At 37.8% G+C, this 27,727-nt stretch overlaps 1 protein-coding gene and 1 long non-coding RNA gene across 3 annotated transcripts in view; both read right to left on the bottom strand.

The window, feature by feature from the left end:
• Positions 1–27,727, bottom strand: part of SLC25A21 (solute carrier family 25 member 21) — a 261,130-nt gene that overhangs the window by 75,267 nt on the left and 158,136 nt on the right. The gene's annotated exons all lie outside the window — the stretch shown is intronic.
• Positions 1,600–10,418, bottom strand: LOC142602017 (uncharacterized). Its single transcript, XR_012835632.1, has 3 exons — positions 10,321–10,418; positions 2,078–2,175; positions 1,600–1,965 (listed from the first exon to the last, which is right to left on the bottom strand). It is a non-coding gene; the product is annotated as an uncharacterized LOC142602017 (long non-coding RNA).

Here is a 27,727-nt window from a genome sequence, read left to right as displayed (position 1 = left end):
ATAAGAATAAATAAAGTAGTATAACAGAGAACGGGCAAAGAACAGAACTTATTCCAATCATTCTCCATAAAAGACATAGATTTGCCTCCATCTAATCACAGTATTTTTCCTACAGTTCATATTTACTTCACAAGTAATAAACCAGAATGATGGGTAGAGAAGTATTACCAAAAATTATTTCAAAATTCATCTAAATTAATTCCACTTTGTTGGAATTCATGTTGCTTGCTAGTTTATTTACCTCTATGACTTTTGGAGGAGCATGGTGTTTTTTTGAAGAAGAAAGAAAGGAATAGTAATAATGGAAATAATTGTAAGGATACCCTGAAAACTCAAAATTCTCTGCAGAGATGACTTTTATGTGAGTTGGAACATCAACTACCAGGTATGACAGTCAAATAGAAAATTACCAAACACAAACTGATGAATTCTCACATTTACCAAAGTATCTGTCAAACACTGACATCAGCCTTATTGTAATCTTGATCCGTTTTTCTGTCCTCTCCCTTATCTGATTGATTGGTTATCCAGCAATTTGCACATTGTCTCTGACAAAATGATCTCAGAAACTGCTATGAAATACAAGTAGGACAAAAGGAGGGAACATTACCCATGGATGAGAAAGAAGCAAAAACTTACCTACATCTGAATAAGGAGTACATTCACAGTAAAAGTTAGAGCTAGATCAACAACAGATTTAGCAATTTACAGCAGAATTTAGATGGAGCAGATTGGCTGTTCCGATCAAAATTTGAATCCATTAAGATCATCATCAGTTGCCACCTCCCTTTAGGTTAGCTAAAAGCAATTTTCTAAACCCTCATAAAACAATTGGTCTAAACTCTTTCAGCCTCAGTGATGAGAACTTCCCATGAGTGGCTCACTCTGAGCTTACAATTTTTCGAAAATATTTCCCCTGAATGAACTGCATTGTTGAATAGAGAAACAGCAAAGTCCTAAACATGACAAAACGGCTCAGGTACTCTCAGTACACCGGTGCTCTCAGTCAGTTCTCTGAATGCGAGTCATATTCTTAGACCAGACAAAACTACACTAATCAGAACAAAAATTTCATCTTTCCCATACTTCCTTTTGTAGATGACTTTTCTCCTATCTCTTGCTTTTATATTCCAGCTAAGCAGCACATCATTCCATCAAAAATATCAGGGGGGAAAAGAAAGCAGTATTATATATACACCGAGAGAGAGTGTAATAAAGTGTTTTAGAAATGAAAGCTGTTTTTTGTCAGCTAGTAATGAAGAATTATTCTACTTTTTCTCCTGCAGCAATTTTTCTATTATGTGCATGGGACAAACATACATTAGCTATAATGTCAGAAAGAAATTTTCCCTTACGTGCAGTTTTAGAAGAGAATATTTAGCAAAAATAAACTTGACCAGAAGCAGGTCAAATTAACCCACCTAATTGTTTCATTCAAATCTACTCTGGTAATTTTGCCAATGAACAAAAAAATAACTAGTCATAGCAGTTACATGTAAATAATTTAATACCTTTCCAAGAAATAAATACAGCAGAAACTAAGTTCAAACCATAAATATTTTTAATAATCTAATTCCATCAATAAGAGTGTGTGTGTGGAGGGAGAGTTCAAAACAACAACAAAAATTTTAGTGAAAACTACCATTTTTTCATTCAATACTAAAAACCGGTCAGAGAAACATCATGCACGCTCGTAGCTATGATGCTGTGCAAGTTCCCTTTTATTTCAAGGGTGAAAATACTGGGAACACTTGCATGTTTCATAGCAAGGTGAAACAATGGGATGAGGCTCGGAGCTGGTGTCCCCCCCACCTATGGCACAAGCACAGCAAGGGTTCCTATCTTCAGCCCCCAGCTGCTAAGTCCTGCTACACTCCTGTGTTTCTGGGGTCCCAGGTACAACTGGCAGACGTGGGCTTCTACGAGCTCCTCACAAAGTACCAGCCTTTCCTCTCAGTTACGGACCTGCAAACAGGGCACACGTTTATTATCCTGTTCTTCTGTCTGGAAAGCCTATCTACAAGTCCTGCTGGAGCAGGAACGGCTCCACCAACCTCTCTGCCAGTGTCACGGATACCTTGAAAGTACAATTTGGTCCTTGAAACTTTGCTTTGGCTGCCTGGATACAACTTCTGAGCACAACTTCAGGTGACAGTGATGATCATAAAGGGACAGCTGTATTTGAAAGATCACACAATATTTTGTTTGAAAGACAGCGCAATATATGTGATCTTAACAACCTTATGAAGGTAAGATTGGCTAGGAAGTGACCACTGTACCTATTACTCAATAGGTAAATTTAAACGCTGCTTGTGTTTTTTTGTCTACATCTTCTTTATAAAGCACTTAGTTACACTGCTAAAAGAATCTGCAGAAACCAGTAATGGTAAACCCACCAGTTTAGTTTTTAAAGTGATAGTTTATTTCTGAAACCTTTTGTAATCTCTATTTCCTAAGTAAAAACAATTCTCCAAAATCTATGAAGTTTTTTTTGCCCCTTATCTAAACTGGACAAATAATTGAAAATGGCACCATAAGGAATAATTTTGTATTGTCAGAGATGATGGAGTTATTTTTATGATTTTAAATATAGGTAGTCACTCATGGCCTAATACATCAACAGAAGTCTGTTTTTCATTAGTTTTGGATAAAGTCTTGTATGTTTTCCTTCAAAACAGCTTATAGAGAAACAACAGACAAAGTGATGAGGAATATAAACTGATGACTAGAAAAGATTTTGCAAGAAATCAGATATTAGATTATATTACATAAAGGCCCCAGTATCCAGTCTCAATTCAGGGAAAAATGAGAATGCGGTTTGGCTGATTTCAGTGTGTAACATGTGCCTGCTTAAAAACTGTCCAGTTTCTTATCTCAGTTGAACTTCTATTACAAAAATGTATATCCTCTCTTGACCTCTCTCTGCTGGACTAGAGGGAGCTTTAGTCTAACTCCATAGAGCCCTTCTGGTGTCCTGTGACGTTACTGCGATCTATGAATCTATTACTGAGTCTCTGCAAAATGGAACCTCTGAAAAATTTCACCTATCATTTAAAAATTGTTACGATATCAACGATACCAGATTAGAGGAATAATTTTGCTGCCTTTAAAAAGTGAGGGTATTCTCTATTACTTCAGGAAGATACAAAAGCAAATCTTAACACAGCTTTGTAAAATAAAACATGCATCTGAGAAGCCACAGGAAGGTTTCAAATGAATAATTATTACTGGTCATTACTGGTCAATACCTGAAATACAAACAGTAAGCATTGTTCTAAAACTCTTCCAGTTTAGGAAAATGTAATTAAGATCTATATCTCACAGGAAAAAGTCACTTTTTTCTTCAACTCCTGCAGAAAAAGTCAAGTATTTCTACATAGTTTTCTCAACAAAGCTTTGATTTCAGTGTCCCCTATGGTGATCGCACAGCACTTTTCCTTCTGAGAAGGCAGGAAAATTGTTGCGGCTTTCTGGCAAGAAGATTTTGGGGGAGGATTTTTTGGAGGGTTGTTCAATAGTTTTCAGTATTCGTTAGCATTTTAAGTTCTTTGATGAGATCAATCCCATCATAGCTTAGTGTATTTTTTTTTTTTTTTGGTAGTATTAAAATGATTTAGCACCAAAAATTTGCAAACTGCAATGAAATATACATTACACTTGCTCCCTATGGTCAAAGTTGGAAAGATAACCAAAAATATCTTTTCTCCCAAAGGAAAGAAATGGTCAAATACAGAAATCCAAATTAATTTTCAGTGGAAAATAGCCAAATTCAAATTGTGAGTTGCTGAAAGAAGTGTTAGTTTTGAGTGTTCACCCAACTTCCTATGCTTGTGCTGGAAAATATTTAAAAGGGAAACAATTTCATTATGATATTGTGGCTGAGGTTTTTAAAATACTGGAAGGGATATAACCAGACTTACTCTACTCAACCCCTGCATTTGAAAACCTTAACTCACATGCCCTGTCTTATTAACAGACAAACAATTTAAAATGACTAATAGCTAATGTACGTAATATGGACATTACCTACTATGCATATGCTGATTCCATGTAAAAATGACTTTTTTCTATCAGGTTGCATGTCTGAGCGACAGAAAACGTACACCCTTAAAGCAGCATTACCTTTTGAAATGAAACTAGTAAAATGAGGAAATTCTGAGTTAAAGACTGAAACTCAACTCTTACCCACCCAGCTGTGCCCCAATATTACAGCTTATATGGAATTCATTATCAGCCAGGGCTGAGCGACCTCAGCAATTCTTAACATACAGTAGGGCATAACAAGGCAAGTTAAGGATGAAATTTCCTCTGAGGAGCTATGACTTTCTCTGCTGTTGTGACTTAAAGTAAAACTAGTAAAATAGCGGAACACTCTTGCTTTCTGTAATGTAATTTATCCAAGTTAGTGCACTTGCCTCTGTAAAAAGCAAAGCAAAAATGTAATCCCATAACTTTACGGAAAGTTTGCTGTGTGTTGAAATGGTAGCTTGCCAGTGTCTTTCAGAGTCCACAGATACATAACTACACTTTCAGCAAATTTTTGTGTAACATTAAAATTTATCCTAGGAAGTGAAGAAAAGCCTTTGACACCTGGGGATACACTCTATTAATTCACCGTATGAAGTTATTACAAAAATAAAGAAGATGAGTTCTCACAAATGCAACGTAGTGAATTACTCTGGAAAAACAGCAGCAGCAGCAGCTATTTTCAGACTTCAGCAGATTTATTTTTATTTTTCTAATAACTCATACTATTAATAGTATAGTATTAATGCTAAACAAAACTCAGGAGAATTTAGAATCCAGGTTGTATGCCGTGGTCAGAAGACTAATTTTGAGTATGCAAAACTGTGAATCACAGTGGCTACAAAGCTGTCAGAATACTATTTTTTCACAGAACTAAAAAGCCCCACCCGATGAGATTATTTTTCTTTTTTATAAATACATTTTGAAAACTACCAAAGTTCAACTTTAAATATTTTACGGCCCAGTTTTAAACACCAGAAAATAAGACGTAATGCTGTAATGGAAACACTAACAGACTCCTCACAACAGCCGTGCAAGGCTGCACCTTTATATCACAACACACTCCCCCAGCTGAAAAAACTCACTAGTTATCCAGGATAGTGTGGAAAAAAAGAGCGTTGTTATTTTAGGAAAGACAGTTGCTTGAAAATTGGCATAAAGTGGTGAAAATTAAAAAGGAAGGTTTCTTTTTTCCCCCAAACTCAACCTAACTACTCCATAAAGCAATGCACAAATCATTCATTATAATGAGTCATAACAATGATTTGTGATCTTCCAAGTTTTCATTTTATGCCCCTCTGTTTTTCCTTAAAGACAGGAGGATAGACAAAGACTGGAAACTTTGGGTCATATGGATCACGGCACCACTGCTATGTCTGGAATTTTCTTATAAATATCCTATTGCTCTGAGGTTCATAGGCCTGACTGAAACAGCAGGGACGATCTCATTTGTACTTTTATAGTTGTAGAGGGATTTGCAAGAGTTAACGCAATTTTCCATAATATTTCTTACCGACTTCAGGAATAAAGGGAGAGTTCCCTTTTTAATCAGTATCCGAAACATTGTTAAGCCTAAAGAAAAACAGGACTTCTTTCAGATTTAACAAGACTTTTCCAAGTGCTGATAATTTTCAAGGTACAAAGCAAGGCAACTTTCGAAAAAGAGAGAGGATTTCAGCAAAGCATTTGTGGGTAGCAGGCAGTACAGTAGTCTGGAGGACATACTTCTCAGCAGATTTTACTGCTTGCTTGCAGCCTTGTGCTTTTTAAAGATTGCTTTTCCAAAACAAAATGTTAAATGATTCTTTTTGATTAAATGAAAATCTCCGAGTCAAGGAAGTATCTTCAGGTTCCGTTACAGCGATGTCTATCTCAGAAAAGAAACCGTTTCACTAACCACCAGTGGGAAGTGAGAAAAACTCCTCCTTTCATTTTGTACATTCACAGAAGTCTTTTAAAGGCATTTTGCTCCTGTTCTTCTCCAGGCAGGCAGGCTATGCTAACATGGCTGATCCAACTCGGCTGTTGAGACCAAGGACTGAAAAACAGGCACAAGAAAAGGCAGTTCTGATGTTGCCATGCAGTATTTCTGGGGGACTACTGCTTTGTTTCCTTACCACGTTCAATACCCCTTCCATATACCCACTTATCAAGTCTCTAGCAGTGCTACACGGACTCAGAGATAAAACTAACTGAATTATTGAATTATTGAATGGCTACTGGGCTTGTTAAAAATATGTTAAGAAAATGTGCTCCAGTATGCTTACACAGAATTAACAGGTAATTACTATCTATAATATTATATATAAGGAGTGGGTTTATGCCTTTATTGGTCTATAAATTGCTATTTGTTGTCTAATGCCAATCTGAATAAGAGTGCAATAAACAAAACCCTAAGGGTGCAACGTGTAGGCATGCCACCTCCCTCCCTCTTTTTCTTAGCACATATGCTGGCTAATGGGAGAAGCAACTATATGGCTAGCTCTTTGGAAGAAGAATAGCACAACTTATCTTCTTCCTAAGCACAACTTAGTTGTGCTGTTCTTCCAAAGAGCTAGCCCTACAGTGTTGCTACTGGTTTGCTATCTGACGTAACGCTGGCAGTAGGTTTAGCTGCTCCATTGCGGGTCTAATCTTTGCGCAGTATAATCTGGGCACATAGATAGGAATCCAAGGATCTCCAGGATCCAACTTTCCCTGCTTTGGATCCTTAAAGGTGCCCAGACTAAGGTATGAGATGGACTTACTCTACCTAAATGTCACAGAGTACATTGGTAGTATCCTTGTTAAAAATCTACAGCTTGTCTGACTTGTGGTCTGAACCTCTCCCAAGAATAAAGCTGACCTTAAAGGTCTGCAGAAAGGAATCTCCAGTTTCATTACATGCAGGGGAGAGTTTTTAGCCTTTTTCTGTTACAAGCCTCTCTTGCAAACGCAAACTGCCACCCTGCCTACCAGCTAAGAGACTTATCACCTGCCAATTTATTAGAGGTCATTTATTAGAGGTCACAAGATGCCAAATTGTCATTGGAACTGGCAGCAGAAACCGCAGCCTCACAATCCACAAACACTGCTACTTTTGTTGTGAGAAGTTTTCACTGTGAGCCGGTGGTCTGGGAAAAGGGCAAACGGGGAAAGTCAGTCACTGGGGAATGACTGATGGATGTAGGGAGTGAGCAAAATTATGAAAATAGGTGGGAGAGAGAAGAGTGTGGTCCTGAAGAAACACTATATATTGAGTAGATGGAAAGCCTTGAGGCAGTCATTGGTTAAAATACGAGCAATGTATCATTGCCTCTGCTCCTTCTTTGTCATCTCTAACACTTATAACCAAGCACTGCAATTCTGCAATTTCCCTTCTCTCTCTACTACTGCATTGAAGGGATAGTCATAATGTAGACATAAATGATATCTGAATTACTACATGGTATTGATTTACTCTACCGTAATGTATCAAATTAAACACATGTATCAAGTTAAACTCATCAGCTTCCATTGACAATAAAAGCAGCTTAAAAATACACTGGAAACCTATGTTTTAATTTTATATAGGTACTTCTGTAGGACTTTCTGTCCTCAGCAATAAATATTACAAACAGGTATGTGGTTTTCAGAGGTTTCCAGACCTACACCACCTCTCATCTTTACTTAATATCAAGTGACATCTCTAACATGTCTTTACACCTTTTTTAGGATCAAAGACACTCCTCTGCTCACTGTTCTGTTTAACATACTTCAGCAACTGCTGTTTTCCTTCTCACCACTAGACTACATGTGTGCACAAAAATAACTTTCCTAAACTACACAGAGGAAATATGGTATGAGTTGAGAAACTAATTTTCTTTTAAGGAATATGTGAAGTGAAAATGGTTCGATCTCTACATCACTGTTATAAATTATGTCTGAAAAATAAGAGGGGTGCTAAGAAGAGTAACGTATTTCCAGATCTGCTGATATAATGGCCTGTAAGTAGCCTGCAAACTTCCTGCCCAGGGTCAGGACTGTGTAGTAAGAAGCACTTGACCTGCTTCATTTCTTGTAATTCGGTTTCCGTCCCAAGGGCTATGACTATGTGGAATTTCAATTAATATCTTGAAGAAGCTCTTCAACATAGATGATATGGCCAATTGCAAACATGTATTAAATATGACTTGCTGCCTTCAGAAGAATTGTCTACCCAATGGAGATGCCAATGGTAAATACTGGCTGAAAGTGGGAAAAATCTTTACCCTGTATCTAGGTAATATCTAGATAGCTATAATAGTATCTAGAACTGCTCATCTGTTCCTATAGACTAGGTTGTACTATGAGTGATGAATCACATTCTAAAAAACACAGAGGAGAGTCAGAATCAGTCAGTAACAAATCACTTTCACCTGTTCTCTCCTTAGTAGAGAACTTCTTTGCATACATAAGAAAAAGAAACCTCTTTCTGAAAAAAAAAACTCCACCCCGTATTTACCCACAAGAAGTACTTTCCAAAACTGTACCAAAAATCCATTTGTTTACCAGCAACAAGCCCTCATTAGACTTCTAAGAAGCTTTACAAAAGAATTCAGGGTGTGAAAAACCCCGCCAAGTTATTTCATATATAAGCCCAGAAGCTCTAGGAAAGTCAGATATGGTCATTTGAATGATTTTATACATGCATGCATATATATACACATTCCTTGTCTTCCCTGTAATTGCAAAGAACAGAATTTTCTGCATTATTAAAGAAAACAGTTTTTCAGGTAGAAACAATGAACACACTACTAATTCACATCTTCAAATTCCTTATTATGCTTGGTATACACTTGCATGTTAGTTAACTAAACGTAAATCAATAGATTGACATATGCCATAGAGTTTAGATACTAATTTAACACCTCTGCATAAAGTTAGAGAGGGGAATTATAAAATCACTTTGAATTTATTATTTCTAGAAAGAGTAGACAAAAGTCTTTGAGGATTAATTTCATGCTGTGGGTTAAATTTCACTCTCACGATAGGCCAACTATTGCCTGGGGCTCTACAGATAATGAACCTGCCAAGGGATTAGCAAGGAAACACTTGTGTTATTATAAATCGTGTACACTTCCCTTTCTAACCAACTTCATCCTTCATGACATTAGCAAATTACACTCTCTGTCCATGTTTCAATATAATGCAAGGCTGTGAATGACTCTGAACCAACAGTACATTAGATAAGATCTTCTCAAGGCATAAATGGCTATTAAATTCGGTTGAAAGATCCAGACCTCCTGAAATGAGAACGTAAGACATTTTGTGTCAGGTCTCTCCAAGACCCAGAGAAACATTTGTATGTAAAATCTGTCTTCAGAATATCAGCTGATACAGTCTAAAATGGCTTACAGAGAAACGTGCACAAAGGAATTAAATGTAACACAGAAACAGAGGAAATTTTAGGGAGAATTAATCTACCACAAATAGTCTAAAACAACCCAAGGAAAGATGTTAATCACTTGGCTTCACTGCAAACAATGGATTTACTAAAGAGCTCAAACACATAATTTATGGTATGTATATTAGACTAGAAGTTCCAATAATGATTTCATGCCTAAGGCCAGTTAGAATATTTATGATGCAAATATAGATTTTTTTCTGTATTTGATACTTTCCTCCTTACTTTTCTTCAACAGCTTCACACTTTACCTGTAAAAAAAAGCTCAGTTTCTAGACAATCCATGCTGAGCTGCACTGGCATGGACTAGTAGTGAAATTGCATAATATTACAACATTAAAGTAGAAGTCTGACATCATGAACTGGATCCTTTATTTATACACTACCATATAAACAGAAAGGCAAGAAAGAAGTCCAAGCTCTGAACCTTCTTTTGCTGACCCCAATCAGCTTAGGACAGCCTTCCCTGAATTTTAGAGATGGTAGTACTACTGCTAATGTCTCCTGTATGGAGAGAGACTCCTAAAACCGGTATGGTTCTAGTAACACAGCTCACCCTTCCGCATCTTTCACAGCAACTGAGCACAAGAACAGAAAGCAATTTTTTGTACCCTATTGCTTTCCCACCTCCTTTGAAGCCAAAGCTTTCTTTGAGACAAACCATCTCCAGGGTGCGGCACCACATCATTTCTAATCACCACATGCTAATCATCCATGTTAAAATATGCAGAGATTTATTCTTTGTGCTGGAGTGTAAAAGATGTGGACAATCTTTTATTTTACTCCTCTTGTCAAACAGCCTGGGCATGACCCCTTGCTAATGCTCCCTTAAACCCTTTGAGGGAACACCACCTGGCAGTTGTTGCTGGACCCCAAAGGTGTGAGCTTACCATTTTGGAAAAGTAGCTAGTTTTGTCTCTTTGCTCCTATTTTTGCAAGCCAGTGAGCTCTGCTCTCACTCACTGTAGTTCCAGATTCCTGCTCTTCCAGCCACCACGAGTCACACTGAGCTGTGCCAGATGATTCAGACCTACTGCGTGGCTGGTATTGTTCTCACAGACCAAAGCAGAGAAAGAAGAATTTTGCCATTGTGCTCTTGCAATACATTGATATCATTTTCTTTACTGCCTACAGTAGGCAAGAGTAGTGTTTGCTGTGCTTCCCTCTTAACTTTCCATCTGGACAGAAAATAATAGAATTGTATTAGGAGGCAGATGATATAGAGTAATAAACATCTCACATTTGAGAATCTGCCATTCTGACTCCTTGGCATCACATAAGGCTAGGCAACTGCTCTCTTAACCTACCCATACAGCTAAACCAGCTCTGCATCCAACGGTGGGACCAGACCTTTGGCCAAAATTATTATTAATGAAGGACAAAAACCTATTAAAGTGACAACTGAGCACTCCCTTATACTAAAGGAATACTTGGACAGTGTAATGAGTCCTACGGCCAGAGCCCTCCATACTTTTCCAGGACTGGAGGTGCTGCAGACTAGACTACTAGGATTCAGGTGGCCTTAGTACTGGGAAGACAGCCAAGGGTCACTAACACCTTACATTTTCCACTTGGGATGTAATTCGGTGAGTGGTTCCTCTAATGGCAAAGCCACCTTAAGAAGATCACTGCTTGTGGTCAGACTCTGTTTCGCTGATGCAAATATTTATGAGCCTATGCAGCAGAGGAAAACCAAACACCTCCACCTGAATCTCTGCTATTGCGACAAATTCAAAGCTGCTCTTGGGTGCATGCATACAATTCACACCAAAATTAACACAGCTTTGCTTTAAATAATTACTTTCATTTTCCTGATGCAGCCTGTTCTGTTTTATGCTATAGGATCTCATAGGCACTATATTCAGCACAGTATCTAAGAGACATATCATCACATGGTAGGTGTCTCCCCATCTCAGCTTACAGCAGAAAGTGATGCCTTCATCTAAAGGAGTCAAAAGGAAACAGAGTAGAGAATAAAATAAAGAACTGCTGTCAAGTGAAGTGGAAATGTATTGGGGAGGAGGAACCTGGGACAGGTTGTTAGAAAGGAGAAAGAAGAGGCACAGAGGGAACAGATTTGGTGGAAAAGGGCAGCCACCAGTGTAAGGTGGTCAGAGAAAGAGACAGATTTTTGGAGCTAGAAAGTGAAGAGAAAAGAGAAATGGGAGGCTGGAAACAGACGTAAATGAAATTATCTGGGCCACGAGGATCTGCAATGATTTATGCACATGCTTTATGATACATTTTAACAAAAACTTTTTCAACATTTTCAGTGAGTGTAATTGTTTCATGAAAATCATGTTCTCTGCCTCTCTGTGGTTTGTTTTCAGAAGTGGCAGGTTCATCCTGTGAAGTTTCTTAGAGGAAACTCTCAACTTTAAACATTCCCACAAGATACAACTCTTCAGGCAGACATATAGAAATAAGAATGTGCAACAAGAAGTTTATTTTTTGAGACCCCCTTCCTCCTTAAGTCCACAGGATACGTAATAGTCTGCAAGTGAATCAGGCTGCATCAGGAATAGGATGCTGAAGTTGGTGTATAACATGCAGAAGTGAATGAGGTCACGTGGCCCATGTTACTGAAGAAACACATTATTATGGATTGTGCAACTTAGAGTTTCCTGAAAGCTAATGGTTTTAAATTCAGACATATTAAGTTGACTTAGGATGTAACAATAATGTATATTTCTCAGTTGGCCATTACTTGAATAAAAAATCTTAAGTCCGCTTAAACCAATTTTAGGCTACACTTCTAACCATGGAATAGTGCACATCCTACTTTGCATTAAACAATTTACATTCACATCTGTCGCATATTACTCATTGCCTCTTTTCCCCCTTCCCTGAGGGGAACTTCTTTTTTGAGAGTATTTTCATGTCCGTACTTCCGGCTAACTCTTGATTTATAAAGGAATAATTAAAAAAAAAAAGTAAATTTATTTATAATTTTGATATTTGTGCTTTTCTTCATTGACTATGAATTGTTACTCTCAGCTTACAGAGGATGAATTTAAAGAAAATCCTGCCAACAAATGGAATAAGAGAAAGAAAAGACATACCTAATTGCTAAACATCACCTGCTTTTATTATCCTTGTTTTTTCTAAAGAAAATCATAATTGGGTGTGATGGATAAGAACTATGTTCCTCATAAGAGATCTGCCAAGTAGCTGTCAGCTGGCCAAACTGACATCCTAACCATTTTTTGCCTTTTATAGACCGAGAACATTCTATTAATATGTGGCACATACAGATGAGGTCAGTGGGGAAATACTTTTTAGTGGACAACCAGGTGGCAAAGATTCTCATTATGAAATGAGTATTCAATGATATTCATCTCCACTCTAACAGGCACAATAATGCAAGAAGCACATTTGACTCTAAACAACTTTTACAATTTTATATAAACACTAAAACCAGTAATTACAAGTCATTGAAATGAATTATTTAATCAGGTGGCAGGTGGTAATAATAATTTACCTAGTGAACTTTTTTGCGTCAGATTTTTTTCAAATGTACAGCTAACCTAAACTTTGAAAAGAGAAGAGCTAGGCATCGCTTGACAAGCTGAATTAATGTGTCTATCAGCATTAAGCGCATGCTACACAGTGACATCTCTCCAGTAGGTAAACTGCCTCTGAGACTAATGTGTCTTCGCTTATTGCTTTGCTCCGCTTTGGCTAAGCTCTGAAATGCCAAGGGATACAAATGATCTTGTCTTCAAAATAATTTAAAACCTGCTGTAGTATAGAATGGAAAACACAGAGAGCAAGGTCTTGTCAAAATGCAAAATCAACAGAGAGTGTCAGGAGGCAGAGCTTGCTGTCCGTAATGCGATCCTTCCCCACACCATAATCTCCATTTTATTTTGCCTAATGAGGCAGGAGTTAAAACAGTTGACCTGATCAAATTCAGATGGCAGCCCTAAAGGATGAGCCCCCTGCTGCACTCTTGTCCCGACACCCTTTGTTACCTCCAAGTGAGCTGAGACCAGGCTGTGAACCATGTAAATAGGAGGTTTCCAGGTTAATGAAAAGCTGCAACACCCTTCTAAATCGGGACAGAAGGTTATGCTTTTCTAATCCAAAGAAAGTTTCATGAACCTCAGTAATAAAGTTTAACGAATGCTGGTCATTTTGAACCTCGCAAATAGAGACTGGACAAAGGGTAATAGTTTCCTTAAAAAAATTCCTTGTTCTATAACCTCTGCTCAGCACATATTATTAGAATAACATGAATTTGTTTTCTTATGACAAATTCAAATATATCAATTAAAAAAGGATGTCTTGGGAAAAGGTAGTTAATGGTTCTTATGAACTGATGTTTTTATTAGGTGATGGCATGTTTGCTGTTTCATTTCATTATTTATCTGCCAAGGAGTTTCTTTCAACACCAAATCAGAATCTACATGCTACAATCATGTAACACATTCAACTTCAGTCCATGTGCTCCAACTGCTGACACAGATAAATCTTTAAAAGTGGGCGAAACGTAAAAATCGTCTACATTATCTTTCATAGCATAATTTGCAGTCACAAAGGAAATAAAAATTGGATTCACCAACTATACTTCTACCTGTCACTTGAAAGATGAGACTGTTGGATAGTACATCTGTAGTGTCTACAGAGAGGTATGGAGAGACAGGGTGTGATAATTTGGGCTTAGCGAGTGCGTAGCTTTTTGTTCAACTTTGAGTGTGAAGCGGGGTGGGGGGAGGGAGCCTCAGATGTGCTCAGAAAAGCTCACGTAGATAAATGCAGTGGATAAGATACACACAAAAATACCTCAGTGCATCTCTGAGTTTCATTAATAAGTTTGAATACATTTCCTAGTTTGGGATGTCTGAATTTTTTCTAACATAAAGCGTTCCATATTATGAAAATATACATACTAACACACAGAGAACACATTAAACTGGATGCCTGCATAGTCAAAAAAATCCAACCATGTATGATTTATGCTTGCCTTGTGCATTTACATCGTTTTAACTCTACCGAAAATTTATATTAATTTAATTTCATTTATCTGTCTTATAGAAAAGTGTGACAGATTTCACATTTGTCATATTTCAGGCTTATCTCCTGGGTGGCTATTCATTTGTTACTTAGTATATATTACAATTTTGTGTTCAGATTTCACTAGACTGTATTTTTAGTCCCTTTTTCCTTTCCTCAATTAGGCATTTGTGACACCACTTTTCATACATTCCAGTAATCAATTCTGAAGCCATTCATCAGGATTTCAGAAGCCACTCTTGAAAAATTAGATACATGTGCTCAGCGTAAATGGGAATGCAATGATTTATGACACAGGTCATTCTGAAAACCCATGAGTTCTTCTCCAGTGACATGCCAGAAATCACAACTATTACTATAGGGCTGTGATCTGTTTATTATACAGCTTATGGGTGGTGCGCCATGTCTAATTCATTTTTAATGTGTTACATTTTTTCTGGTTGATTTTTGAAAACAAGATTTACAGTTGTTTAGAGTTTGACAAGAACAGTAAACTGCTGGTTTAGTTAATACGTTTTAAAATGGATTGATTAAACTATCAGCCTGTTTGTACTCAGTGTTCAAGCTATGAAGGCAGTATTGTTTTAATTGCAACTACAGCAGTCAGCAGTTCTGTAAATCATGTGTTATGCATCCCTTGGGTGAAAAAAACATGGATGTTCAGTCTAACTGGCAGGCAAGAAATTAAATTCCTGGGTTCTCTTCAGTTTACAAAGGGGAGAGGGTGCCAATCACAACAGAAAAAGGGTATTTCCAGAAGTCCATGATCTCGGTTACCTGCTCAGGGGAGGGATGAGTATGTTCCCAAATGATCCAGCTCACAAAGCCTTGTCAGTGCAGCTGCTAGAAAGGTACTTAGTCTGCTCCTTCCCATTGGTGACACGAGAGCAGCAAAGCAGCTGTCACACACAGAGCACAAATCACGTGAGGGTTTTCATGGTGCTCACCGCAGCTAAAAAGCCAGTAAAGTTGTTTACTGCTTTGGTATTGGCACAACGTCTAACCACTGGTTAAGGGTAAGCTTATAGAAAGCATCAACTAACTAGTTTATAGTATAGATGCTGATATGGTTTTATCAAGAATATGAGAGGGCTGTAGTCCTCAATTAATGTTACCTGACACAACATACAATTCTGGTTGCATGACACAGCAACGCCCACGTAGACGTGCACCACAAACGTTCATGCAGAGGGCATCTCTGCTGCTATGAATGCAGGAACGAAGTCGTGCCTAGCAAGTCTAGCGCGGACAGACACCTCAGTGGCACTGAAGGGCTCTGCCTTTAGACTGAGTCAGAATCCGGCCAAAACTCTTGTAACTACGTACAGTCTGTTGGAATTAGATATGCGCTAAAGCAGAATCCTTGCATACATTTTAACTACTTAAGTATTATAACTACTTAAGTATTACCTTCAGTCATCTTTGGGTCAAGTGTCGAGTTTAAGTCAGCTGTCTAGGCTCCCTGCAAAATCAGTGCGGAGACATGCATCTCCAAAGTCCAATTCATCCCATCCGAAGATGGGTATCAAGGACTGACAGAATTACTTGTTCTGTGTAATTGTTCCTCTCTTTCCCTCGACTATAGATGGAGCTGTCTACCTTTGATACACTGCCAAGGCTCTAGCAAGTGCCCTTAAAGAAGGGGCGCACATTTGTCAATGGGCTGTTTTCTTAGGTGGCTGTTTGGGTTTTGATCAATAACAGAGATAATTCACATGAAAATACAACCAACTCTTCATAGGAGAGAGCAGGTCACTTGAACTTGCCAGCAAACTATTACCAAGTGTCCCCAGACTCCTACAATCATATCCTCAGGGCACAGCATCACTGCAGGTGTTCTGGTATTTTGTGGAGGTCACCACTGGAGCAGCAGTGGTGAGCTTTGGATCGGTAGTACACTTTGGTCTGCTCTCTTTCTCCACAAGACTGCAATGCCTGGGGTAGGTTGTGCTCTTTGGATATGTGATGCAATCCAGACCCTGAAGGATGACAAGGAAAGGGGAAGAAGGTCTAGGACAGGGCCAAGGCATAGGAGGAAGTTCAAAGATGGTGGACTCAGCACCTCATGGCTTGAGCACCCACAAACATGTACATGAACAGACGGTTACAATAAAAACTCAGGTTTGATATATAATCGCTGAACTTGTCCACAATTTAAAAGATTGTGGAAAAGAGAGATAAAATAACAAAATGCTTGCAGAAAAATGCAACAGAATTAGACACCAATGTGTACTTTGCTTAATCCCAGAAGAGCACCCATGAAACATAAAATTACTGAAATTTAGTTCATTAAAAACTGAAAACAAGAATGCTCATTTGATTAAAAGCTAATGTCAGAAGCATCCAGATGCCACCAGGAGCAAATATTTTTTTCTTCATTTCATAAGTCTGCTCCGCAGAAGGCTTGGCAGGAGGCAGGAGTCCTGGGATGGTAGGGAAAAAGTTGTGCTGTGGAAGAAGATCTGTGCCCAGGAAAAGAATAGAGACTCTGCACACAGCACCACACTGTGCTGTGGACTCCACCATGGACTGAAACCGCCCTGGGCTAAAGTCTAGGAGCATAGTGGAATGAGATGAAGAGTGAGTGAGAAGGGGAGAGAGAGAGGAGGAGAAATAAGGATCTTATCCATGACCCCCAAAACCTGTTGAAGACCATATCCAAAACATTTCATAGTAATATGCGGTACAACTCCTCTACCAATACAGTGAAAGATTGAAATGGGTTCACCTATCACCTGCCCATTTCTGCAATGCCATTCCACTTATCCCTTCTCTGCCACAGAATACAATAGACATCAATAAGGTTATATTTAAAGTCCAGATTAAAATCCTCAGGTGTTGTAGCACTGTACTGTGGCTCACATAAACAATGCCTGAAAACTTGTTTAAATGCAAGAAAAAATTATTTCCAAGTAATTGCATGAGCAAGTGCAACCTACTGCTTGTGTGCAATAATTGCTTACTTTGTGCTTGATCCAAAGAGGTTGTAATTTTGCAATAGTTTTGGTTTGAAGGTCAGAAAATTTAGATGTAAAATACAATTTTTTAAAAAATAATATTTTTTACTCTAGTAGCTCTTTGTTTAACCTTAGATTAAGACAATAGGATTCATCAGCTGAAAAATGCAGGCCACTTGTAGGGGAGAAAGACAAACGTGGTATTAGATTTTATGTGAATGGCAAGACTTTATTTGCTGGCAGATCAGATCAGAGGATGGTAAAACAAAAAGACTGTGAAACAGGTGTCAGGATTTTAATTGCTAGGTTTTCCAAAGATACATATCAGTAATATCTTAAAGTAATTTTGATTTCAGAAACTTCTCAGATTTAATATAGGAATTAAAAAGAGATCCAAAGGATGAGTTTACATTACTGGACATTAGGTTTTACCTAGATTATGTCTTGTCTGTATTTCCAACTTTAATTACTATTTTATCTATGAAGTACAGAGTTAGTGCCAGTGTTTTTGAGCAGAAGAAGGTATTAGATTGGCTGTTAGAAATATCTTTTCAAATCCTGTCTCCCTCCCCCAAGCCTGAATTATGTAAGCACAACTATGTTCAAACTTCTAGCTACAGTTTTAAAAGACAAACTCTGCTGTCAGGCACCTTAGGAAGACTGGGTTTCCATTCAAATCAAAGAAACAGCAGAAGCCAGTAGGTCCCTGAAGACAGAATCTTTTCTAAACTAGTCAAGAGAGGATTTACTGCACATGAGCTCCTGCAGCAATGACCAATATAGCATACACTCTACATCATATGATGTTTCATGTACACTGCACAGCTCTACCATCTCTGTTTCAGTTATATCCCTCTAATCTGGGTGGAACAATCTCTTCTTCGGCAATATTTCTGGCTACATTACCTACTAGATGATTCTGATAAAATACTAAGGATGGACTCATTTCAAAAGAAAAGCTCCTAGAATTAGCTCAAGAACCCTGTGGGAGTATTGCCCATAATTTGATTTGGTTTTAAGATGCTTACTCTTCTGGTTCTAGTTAAGTGTATCTAGCTGTACAAGGAAGAGTGATTCAGAAAATAAATAATTTTATCTTAATCACAAAAATAAAAATTCATCCCAGAAAAGGCATTTATGCAAAACTGCCATGCACATGCCTTTTCAGCACAGCTAATCTTAGCTCTTTAAGTGATCTATAATCCTTGAAAGTTTAAATTCTTTCAGTATTTCCTCCATAAAGTTAACCAGCAATGATTCACAAAAATTAGGGAAGGAAGAAAAGAATGATCCTCTTGTAGTACATTTATCTACTAATTTATCACAGAATTAAACCATATTAACACCAACTGAAAACATAGTAAAGATATGTCTAGCAACAATGTCAGGAATAAAGATCCTAAATAGCAGACCTTAGTTGAAAACATATCGCAGGAAATATATCAAGCAGTTGGAATTTATGACCATTGATTGTTTATTAAAACATTAACCTGTCTAAAGCTATTGTGAAAAGTGACTGATAGCACATACAGCTGCACTTGCAGAAAGACTACAGGAGAAAGGAATAAAATGAATTAGCCATCTTCAAATTTTCCCAAAACTCTGATTAACATATTTCAAAAATGTCAATTGTTACATCTGTTTTGTTCTTGTCATTACTTTGATTTTATATTCTTTATCTAAAATATATTGCACACATTCTCTGAGCACAATATTTTCTGCACATCTACCAAAAACACATACTTTGTAGTGGGAAGAGAAACACAGAATACCCAGCTCTACACACGGATGATAAGAAGATACGACATTTAGAACATTTTCACTACTAATAGATACTTGTCTGTTGTTACGGTTCCTGAAATAACCCCAAACCACCAGGGAAGAATCTCTATTAGCGCAAGAGTTGAACACTATATGCAAGTCTCACATGTTGTCTGGTAAGGCAGATGGACTCCTTGCTGCTCTTAATCATGATGTTTCTCACCATGATCTAAGAAAAGGAAAAATGCTGTCGTTAGGATAAACACTGATCATCACTGATGACCGAGGTACCCCAAGTTAAAACGCACGTGGAGCTGCTGACGTGAGCACTATGAAAGCATGTCAGACTTAGGCTTGAGAGCCTACCACAAGAGGTGAAAGGACCTCCAGTGCAGTGGCCATGTATTTCATAGATTCATGCAAAAGTTCTTGACCCTCAGATGGGACAGTGAAGGTTTGAACAGAATAACTATGGAAGAAGATTCTTCTTTTGACTCTTGTGAAGAAATGAACAAGGACATGAAATGGTGTGAAGAACAGGATATTCTTCCTGTTTGAAGGGAGTAGAGGTGATGCTGAACCAAACATATACTACAGTCAATGTCTGTGATCACCAGGCCAGATTCAGCACCCCAAGGAGCAATGGTAACTTTTGAAAGAGGAAGTCTGATTCAGTTTTGGGTTTTTTGTTTTTTTTGTTTTTACATTCATTTTTTCAACTAAAATGAGAGCCAGAGGAAAACCTCAAGAATAATACTAGTTTGGAATGACACTCTTGAGGGCAACAGCTGAAGGGCCAGCTCAACTTCTGGCACTTGGACACACGTGCCACACAGACGAGAGGTGCAGGAATACATCATGGATGGTGCCAAGACATCAAAATATTCTGTATCGTGAGTGTGCATGATTCTGCACCTGGAGCATAGATGTACATATGGCAATCGTTTTAAGAATGGATTCATTTGACACAGAAAGGTTGGGGGTTTTTTCATTCCTGTGAGGAGCAAAAATGTGACCTTCCATCTTGTTATTTGGATTAAGGGGAGTTGTAGTTGTTGGAGAAATGAGAGGCAGGATATTGGTGGCTACAGTACTTGCAATAGGATCTGGCAGAGACACACTGAAATTCTCGCTTTCGTACAACACAGTCTCTAGTTGAACCACGTGCGCAAATGAACATGCCGGAGGAATGTCTTAACCAGAGTTTGTATTTTTAGTCTTGCCTAGAGCAGTTACTGAGGTTTGAGTAAAGTAGTATGCCATAGAGACTCAGAGGTCAAGGCACCTGTGTAGGTTTTGGGAAGGTCAAGTCCAAGTCTGACTTCTGATTCAGGAAAGGAGGAATTTGAACTGGTTCTCTCACTTCTTAGCTATGTGCTATGATGATGAGGTTATTGTCTATTCCAGATCAGAGTTTACTCTGTCAATTCTATCTTGAATATATATAATAAATATGTTAAAATATATTATATAAAATATATAATATATATTTATAGTATATATTTATATTATATATAATAAATTTATTGCATAGCTTCTTCATAGATATGAAAATGTATCATTGATGCATATATTAATTTATATTAATTTCAGAAAAAATTGTATAAAAATATATATGTTTCCCCAATGGCTTTGAAGTTTTTCATTGACTCTCTGGATTAGCACCTGAATACTCAAGGAACACATGATGCCCATCATACTTTACTTCAGTGACCATGAAAATGAGGACAAATAGATCAAACTATGGTGAGCTTCTGTTTAACTACATGACGGAAACCAGCACAGCTGGAGGCAATTCTTAGCAAATTGATCAGAATTCCTTTACTTTAACTACAGCTTAACTAATAAATAGACTTCCATAATTTTCTGCAATCAATCTAAATGTATTTGCAAAATTAGTGAAACATTTGATCTTGAAATTTTCACTAAATCTTAAGTATATAACTTTGAAGAACTTACATAGTTTATCTTTCTGCCAAATTGGAAAAGAATAACTGTTTATAATAAAATCTTTTTAACTAAGTAAACTTTGTAGAAGATGCATGTCCGTAATTAATTTGCTATGTAACAAAACCGGTCGCTGTTTTTTCTTTTCAAAATTCAATATTAACTTTTGTTATGGGGTTTGTATTCTGGTCTTTTGTTTGAAGATATTTTTGTATCAATTTCTGGAACTAGTAGTAATCCCACTGAAAATCTGAAAGGACTGTATGCATGTTGATGCTCTTCTTTTGCCATTTTTTAAAGTAAGCACACTTCATCCAGCACTCCAGACATTTTTCTGGATGGATCTGTTTCTTTTAAGGGGCTTTTCAAATATTCTGTGAACAAGACGATCTTGAACTCCCTTTGAACATAATAGGCACTTGGAAAACTTAATGAAAATACACTTTTTAAAAATGTAATTGATCTGGCTTTCACCCTTTTCAGGATTATTTCTGCAGTTACAGACTGGCAAAATCTGAAAGTAATAGAAACATCCTATTTGCTAAAATAAACGAATACACTGAACTCTTTTTCTTCTAAAAGCCCATGTTGCAATCCCTCCTAAGGGACAAAAAAATAACAAGAAAAAGATGGAGTTTGAACTCAAAGCAAACATAAAAGCTTTACTTACAAAAAATCAATTACACACCCCAATTTGTTTTTACCAGCAGCTAAAGGAAAACCTGGTTAGCATGTTGCAGGATCCAAACACCTTGGATCTACATGTTTCACCAACTTTTACATTATGGCTATTTCTAAGAAACAAACTAACAATTAGAGACACCTGTTAAAAGTGCCTGTGCTCTGTTCACACTTCATGTAGTATGTTAAAGTGACAGCATATTAAAATGTCAATGCAATTCTTTTGCGTTACAGAAATATTTATAACAACAGAAAGTGCAATTAAATTTTCTGCTCCTAAGTACTTGTACTCAACTTGCTTAGCATACAAGAAAAGTACTAAAATACACTGGTCTAGAAGGGAAAACTATTGAAAATAAAGATTATAATACTGCACAACACCAAATTACAATAGACATGGACAGACAAAATTCAGTATCTAGATTACGCCCCCCCCCCCCCATTTTATGTACTTATTAAGCACATAATATATTTCTTCTATAGATAGTCCAGCAATTTTAGATGTATAGGCCCATATTGTACAGTGAGGGTTGCAGAAAAAGAAATATAAAGAAATATAACCACACTGAAATGATTTATTCAAAACCTTGCCTTTGATTATGTGCCCAGACACTACACAACTTGCACATCAATGAAATGTTCTTTGAATTTGACCCCTCCAGCATAGCCACACGCACCCAACTCATGTCAGAAGTTTCTGAGTGGGAACTAAGACACATTACGGACCATGCTTGAGAAACAGAACAAGATAACACACCTTCAAAAAGTTCCAGCTTGATAAAGTGGATTGCTATGGGAACATTTCACTTTGGAAAACATTTGTCAATTTAGAGGAAAATTCCAACAAATAAAAAAGTTTACATTTATCAAAATTGAATTTCTAACAAAATCTGTCTTACACATTCCATGCAATGAACTCAATGCAGACAGTCAGAGCAGAGCATCTGAAATTCTCCAGCCCTATTTCAACGCTCAGTGGAGTATGAAGGGTGCTGTACAGTCTTGTGGCAGTGCCCTAGTGAAAAGTAAAATTAGACTGTCCTTTAAAAATGTTTCACATTTTCTCATCTATTTAAAGTCATGGACACATATCACCCTGAATTTCTAAAAAATCTCATGCTGTCATGTCAAATTATCCACCAATACTGGTTGTATGGAATGGATTATTCTGAGCCACAGGGCTTTGTGGAATGGATTTAACAATATTGTAATCAAGGGTATATTACTTTGACCCACCTGTCTTGTCACATTGCCTCGGGTTACCACTTTGTAGCAGAAGGAACAAAATGAACTGCCCCTCAGGTATTTTTGCTCGCAGCCTTCACTTTAATGGAAGTAATGTCAAATAAGTTTGATGGTCTGTAAGCTGTAGTACCTGCACGTTTTCACTTCTGGTGCACTTCTGCTACTGGGACAGTAACCTCTGGCAGAAGGATGGAGGGGACAGCTAGGGCTGTTCTTCAGGACACCCTTGGTAATCCTAATATGCTTCAGGAGAACTTCTCTGTTGAAGGTGTGAGGCTGAGAGAATTTCAGTTCTTGCTCTGTACTGACTACAGGAAGTTGTTTCTATTTTCTTCCTCTCTTTTTTATGCTCAATAGGGATTACAACCTTTATGGTGTTCTTAGAACTGCTGCTAAGACTGCTTGCACAGTGTTCAGGATATATGAAGTACAAGGGGCATGCAGCATCCGTATCACTTCTGAAGTTTCAGTAGCAGAAGCAATAGCTTTATCATTTTGAAATCTGAAAAGTTTACTGAAAATTCTAATGATAGATGTATCTTTAAAAGATGTTTTCTTCTAACATATTTGTCTCCACTTTCTGAAATAGGACTCATCAAAACTTTAGCTGACCAAATTTCTATTTATTCTGAGTTTTATTATGCTCTGGATAAAAATCCTGATCTTTCAAATATGGAAGCTTTCAAACACCAGTATTTCAAGAAAGCTGTCTGTTTGGAAGCTAACTTGTCCACAGATAGCAAAATAACCTCTTTCCAAAGGCTTCTGGCTATTTATTCACATCAGTTGAAATTTGTTGCAAGTGCACAAATTATGCCTTCCAAGAGCACCTGTGAATTGGCCTTGTGCTGTACCAGTTTTATGATTTGTCACCCAAGATTGAAGTTTACATTATCCTTAAGCAATGTGATTAAGTGGGAGGAAGGACTGTGGGCCAAGCTTTTCAAAGCTGTTTCGTGTAGTTCCACTGTACTCAGGCTAGCCAAGAATAGTGGAACTGTTGTAGCCCCAGCACACATAACACAAGTCTGGGAGTTGTTCTAATTGATGCTGAATTCCTATTAGTCACAAGGGTCTGTCCTGGCAGCCACAAAAAGCTGGAGTATAAAAGACATTCTGACCATTGACTGCTTTCCAGAATTACCTATTCCCATATAAGAGTTTGTGAGGAACAGGTGAAGCAGAGTCATTAATCCACCTCTATACCATCTACCACCTAAGGATTTCTGTTCCATTAAGAAAATTTTCCAGTGCCAAAATCTCCCTCAAGGTCCCCTGAGCTGTCAGAATAGAACAAAAAGACAATAATAAGACTTTGCCCTTCCTCTTCAACAGCTCAAAATACTTCTGCTGTATACATTGCTACAAAGGCTGCACAGTAAATAGAAATGGCATCTTTAATGCATCTAACTGATCTCAAAACATTGTTTGGCTAATCAGGGAAATGTTTCATGTATAGTAGCTTCTGTAGCAGAGCCAGCTGAAGATACCTAGTACTATTAACCTTGTTCCACAGGTGTGATTTTCTCTGACATTATGTTGTTTCTGATGGATGAGATGCTTTTCACGTTACTCAGAATGCATGTGAGAATGATACACTCACCATCATTCCTTTATTACTTTTCTGATGATTTGTCATGCAAATCAAATAGTGGACTGAAAGGGACTGGCTGAGTCAGTGAATTTAGCCCCTGCTATCACAGGCAACTATGTCGTTTATGCCTTTAGAAGTCACTTGACACAAGAAAGTGTCAAGTGCTCTACTGTAAAGATAGTTAGGAGGCTTTTACCTCCATAGCACCTACTAGAAGGGTGCCCCACAACATTTTGGAGATACCTTAAACTTAATTCCTGATCTTAAATATATTCAGGAGAACTTAGACTCAAGTTATTTTTGCCCTAATATTATGTATAAGAAGACAAAAGATCAGAAGGACATCTATCCTAATATCTAGCCTTTGCCAATGGTCAAGAGAGGATCATCGGGCCAGCGTATGGCAAGATGACAAGTGTATTTCCAGGATCCATGATTCTGGAGCTCAAGCTTCTTGTTAAGTATGTCCTTGCTCTCTCCTATGTGAGAGCATCTAACTATGGGAAGAAGTTTTATATATGGCCTCATACTTATTTGTATATCCAGGTACACTTTTCTAGTTAGGGCAGAACACTTCAGATTCCATTTTTCTCCTGCTGCTCAGCAGAACTGACTGAAAAACTCACACCACTGCCTAGAGGGAGGTCTTAGTCTACTCAGTTTACTTCCTTCTGTATTCCTCCCTCTCCAACTACGCTTACTCTTTGCTGGACAGTTGGTGTTTGGGTTGTGTTTTGGTGGTGGTGGTTTGTTGTGTTGGTTTTTTTTTTTAATTTTCTTCCTTTTGTTGTTGGATTAGGTTTTGGCCAAGTGAGAGAGCTGAAACTGCTGAATGCAGGGCTGGCATGAGGGACCATGAGGCTCCTTTTAGTAGCCATGAATTATTACGTCTGCTGAAGCTGTAGTACGAAATTTCAACCCTAATTACATGTTTCACAGAAAAGTCAACAGCTTTTTGTAATGTGCAATCATTTGTCATGGTAATAACAACAAGCAACTTTTGCAATATTGTGCAATTTTATTAACAGGCAACTTTAGGAACCCTTTATTCATTCAAATTTGGCAAAGTATTTAGACACATGAATTAAGTATTATAGAGCTAATAAATGAGTACTCTGAAGAACAGGAATTAATATACCCATGATTTAAATGGTTTGATGCCTCTGACTTAAGCTGCTCCATGATCAGTTGAACTGAGTTCAACTAAGAGTTCACCTAAGAAAACAGGGAGGTTTCACCCTCAATTCCTTCTCCCCTATTCCTACTCCTTTCTCACTGTGTGGTCCTGCTCCTTTCTCTGTGATAGTTCTGATGCTCACTGAACCCTTCTAATAAGCTGATTCAATTCACAAATTCATCAGAAACTGTACCAATTAGTCTTCTTCTAGGATGGTATGTTGTATAGGCCCACGGGAAACTACAACAAGGTCTACAGCTTGTGTAAGGAGGAGTGCTGCTGACATGAGGGAGATAAGCATCTTGTCCTTTTAGCAACAATGAATTGCAAAATTGGAATTTCCTGTCTCATGAAATTGAAAACTAAATTTCCGTATGTTCCTAAATTTTCTGAGACATCATAACATAGCTGTTACAATGTATTATCTGTATAACAATGGAATTGTAAGCTGTTTCACTTCGTAGATATGCCAAATATTGTTCAGATAATAAAGCCATTTGGCAAGAAAACCAAAAAGAAGATATATGAAAAAGAAAAGGATGCATGGCTATTAATTTAAAAATTCACCTTTTAATGGCTAAATTAAGAAAGTCTTTTACCTACCTAACATTCTTGCATTATTGTATTCCTCCTGTGGTGGAACTCAACTTACGCCTTCAGAGGAACATTTTTGTCCATACTAACCGGACTTAATATTCTAAGAGAACACTATGAAGTAGTGTAAATAAACAGTAAACAAATATGTATGTGTCTTTGATTAGGATTCAGTTTTGCACTACAACAGAGCGGATACAACAGTATGCAGTGACTAGAAAACAAATACTTTTTAATAGCTTAATTTTCTGATATATCATCAAGCTGAATCAATTTTCCCTGCAGTTTTGCAATTGCTAGATCTGATATAAGGGAATGGTGGGACCATACTATGTACACTAGAGAAGGGAGTTGGGTGGCAGGGAACCAGGAGCAGGACTAACTCTTTTAAAAGTGTCAGACCACCCTTTCACCAGATTAAATGTAACATCATACTCCACTCTAATGACAGCGTATACACACATGCCTTTCATGCATATCATACCATTAGCATACAGTTTGGTGGTTACCACTGACGACCTGTCTGCATTGCCCCCCTTCTTTGTCCTGGTATTGCCTGTTACACAATAGGGTGAGGAACCAAGGAACCAGGAAACCAAGCTGGTCAAAAAGAAACTCAACCAGAAAATGATTAATGGATGTTTTCCACTGTGCCAACTTTCTGAACTGCCACTGTACGGCAGTGTAAGCATCAAAGGAACAAATGTAATTCCAAATGAATTGAGCTTAAAATGCTGTGGAACTACATTTTCAAGTGAAATATGCCTTCATTCGTTTCTCTGTAAGATACAAACAAAAAGTAAAAAAAAGTTTTTTCCTTTTTGCTTTTCCTTTCCTAATTTGTATTCCAATTTAGCAATCTGAAAACTATTTAATTTGATCTTTCCAGTTTGTAGCTGACTCACTCAGGGGAAAGTATAATGAGACAGCAAAATAACCTAAAGACCTGCTGCTGTCTACACGCACTGTTCCCATTTCTCTTGTCCTCCTTCCTCCCTTATATTGTCTCTGACACTTGTCTGATTCTTGCGTGGAGGTGATTCAGCTCACTAACATGCTAAAGAAAGAAGTATCCAATGCACCTCCCGGGAGAAACCATCATGATCTAAGTTGCTCCATCTGGGCAGATGATAGACGGATAGTATCACATGTAGCATGCAAAAGTATATCTCCCTTCTCTGTGTTACAGACCCTGAACTACAGGACGTACATACGGGCACTTGCAGCACTTTCTAACCACTCCACTGCAGACACGTATATGGCAGCCACTACACAGGGGATACTCAGGTCCCATATTGCCCCTGCTCCAGATTTAGGGAAATGGA

The sequence above is a fragment of the Balearica regulorum genome, chromosome 5 (genome assembly GCF_011004875.1).
Source record: "Balearica regulorum gibbericeps isolate bBalReg1 chromosome 5, bBalReg1.pri, whole genome shotgun sequence".
Classification (NCBI taxonomy): Eukaryota; Metazoa; Chordata; class Aves; order Gruiformes; family Gruidae; genus Balearica; species Balearica regulorum.
The sequence above is the reverse complement of the archived record's forward strand: the minus strand, read 5'-3'. Positions and strand labels throughout refer to the sequence as shown.